Source organism: Xyrauchen texanus, chromosome 21 (assembly GCF_025860055.1).
Source record: "Xyrauchen texanus isolate HMW12.3.18 chromosome 21, RBS_HiC_50CHRs, whole genome shotgun sequence".
Taxonomy (NCBI): Eukaryota; Metazoa; Chordata; class Actinopteri; order Cypriniformes; family Catostomidae; genus Xyrauchen; species Xyrauchen texanus.
This window is the reverse complement of record NC_068296.1, coordinates 4,984,915-4,987,867: the sequence shown is the minus strand read 5'-3', so window position 1 is coordinate 4,987,867 and position 2,953 is coordinate 4,984,915.

Sequence of the window (2,953 nt, the reverse complement as noted above, 5' to 3'; positions counted from 1 at the left end):
ACACATTTTCAATATTGTAGTGAATTAGCATACATTCAGGACAAATCATTTTGAGTAAGCTAAACTGTTTGTGTATGGTTTTCTGAATATTTTGCCTCTTATCAACAGTCACTTTCAATGTGGCATTGATTTCTGTACCGTCTGAAGTTAGATGTTAAATGCCAAAAGTGACAAGACTGAAACCCAGGTCCAGTAACATGTAGAATACAGTACTAGAACACTTCCACAATGAGATCAGTAGCTAAATAACCTTGTTAAGAGATTGGCATGAAGTAGTCTTCAATACAAATCTCAACGAGGCACTTCATGGTATGTAGAAATATATTTGTGTGTTTCACAATGAAATCAGTATTTAACTGAAGGATTTTCGTTCAAATTAAAGACAATTAAAAAATGTTAACAACATTTAAAACAATGATTTGTCAACAGCTACGTATATCTGCTTGAATTACTGTAAACATTCATGTAGTGACATCTATTAACCCAAGCACCTTGGCAGTCTCACAGATGATGCAATACGACAACATTGCATTATTTATTAGTTATTTCAAGTTATTTTAAGCATGTTTGACTGAGACAACTAATGGGCACGGACAACGACGGGTTAGGATTCAAGGCTGATTGGTGATTGCTGCCAGTCCATACAATTTGTAGTCATATTTGGGTAAATCTCACCAAAAATCAAGAGGAAAAATAAAATACAGCATATTCTGCATGAAGACAATTAAGCCCATTTATTTATTTTTTGCACTGTGACATTATTTCATGACAATTAAGCACACTTTCCCCTTAAAGTCTCACCACTGTAATGCAAAAAACGTCAAATTCTCATTATTGTACTACAGTCATTAAAAACAGTCTGGCAACAATTATTATAATCATTTTGTATTATTCTATAGTTATACACTGCCTGGCCAAAAAAAAACTACTGTACTACTTCAGCCTCGAAGAGAACTTAGCAGTGCAATGACTACAATGACATATTGTTGGCTTTTGTTTTACGAATTGCTTATGCTTAAGTCACTTTGGATAAAAGTGTCAGCTAAATCAGGGGTTTTCAAATGTTTTGATGCCAAAAAACCCAAAATATGATGATCCCCTTGTGAGGGACCCTCCCTTCAAAAATACAAAGGCAATGATATATTTTCATGGGTGATTTTCATTTTTACTGGGTGAGAAAAATATCAATGATATTATAAAGACATATTACATGTACTTTGATGTTATGTTGTCATTCTACGAAGGCCAAAATAAATGGAATATATATATATATTGTATTTACTTGATCACATTTCTTGTTTTTACCCACTATATGGCCTTTTTCAGACTGCCTCTAAAAATCCGATTTTTTGCATATCCAGATGAGTTTGTGTGGTGAGAAACCACATGAAATCTGATACACACTACATCAGGAGGTGGTTTCAAATGCGATTGAAATCTGATCAGTCCGGACGCTCTGGGTGCTCAATTAGGATTTTAAATGGTCTTTTGCGTCACTCTTAAAGGGGTCATGACATGGGTTTTTTTATTGTATTATTATGTTCCCTTAGGTGCAATTATAGTATTAATATATTTTTTTTTAAGAAAAACTTTTAAAATCTAGTGATTTATGACCTTTTCCCACCCTGTTTCTCATCCTCTGATTCAAACAGTCTGTTTTGGGGGCGTTTTCCATTTAAGACTTCAGTGTTAACGCCCACTGTTATGATTGGCTAACGTCAGTGCCTATGTATCAATTATTGACGCCCCAGCCAGAACAATATGCAAGTAAACTAAGTAAAAACACTGTGATTATTCATAATGAATGAAATTGCGCTTTAAAAAGTAGTTTAAAGTTTAAAATAGATTACTTACAGTTTGCGTCGTCGTTGTTCCCAGAATAGTCGGCACGGACTTATCTTTGAGCAACAGTTTTCTGGCAAAGCCAGCATCATATTGAGATTTGTTCTCAAAACAGTCATCCTTAAAATGTACAGAACAAACGCTTAAGTTAACACTGCCGTGACTGGGACGTCCGCAAAAAATAAACTGCATCCATTTTTCCCTGACGTCTGGATCTTTCGGCAGCTTATTCAGAGGTTTTGTTTGACCACAGCCAGGAACAGCACATCTGTGTGGCATCGTAATTTTCCTGTGCACAAGTAGTCTCTGTCAGAGCTCGCTGTCCATCGACTGAACACTTGTGAGGCGCACGGCGATACGAAATGAGCGTAGTTGTCTTGCGCTTAAAGCGTAGTTATCTTGTGCTGGAGGCGGTCATATGCAAACGCTGTTACGTCACTTCTAACCGACACGTCACTTCTAACCATGAATCCAGAACGAGCTGTATTTTGAGCTTGATTAAATAAATGATTCGTTTAGAATGGGGAGGACGTCTTAAAATATTAAACTTGCAGGACGTTTTAATGATACAAAGACCTCTTATATACCAAAAGATCAAGGCAAATTTGGTTTCTCATGTCATGACCCCTTTAAGGCGACACAATGATGACGTCAAAAACCGGTGACTGCAGCTCGGAACATCAAAATATTTACCAGAGTTCTGCAACGTGACTGGACAGGGCGCTTATTTGGAGATCGAGATGATGCACCTCCATTTTTCCCACATCTCTTTTGAAAGCATCGCCTACGTCATTACCAAAGCAACCCGTGCAGATAGGTTGGTTACGTCTGAACAGGCAAATCTGATTTGATCACTTGCAATTAATAGTGCGGACAGTCTGCCTGAAAAAAATCTGATTTGCCTGCAGTCTGAACATAGCCCGAGATTCCTGTTAGATGTATAAACTATGAATTTATAAAATGATGTATGCAATTTCACTCTTTTTATTGTCCTAGGAAAACAGAATACATTTGGAAAATACTTACTTTATTTTATATATATATATATATATATATATATATATATATATATATATATATATATAAAAAAACATTAAAAAAACCACCTATT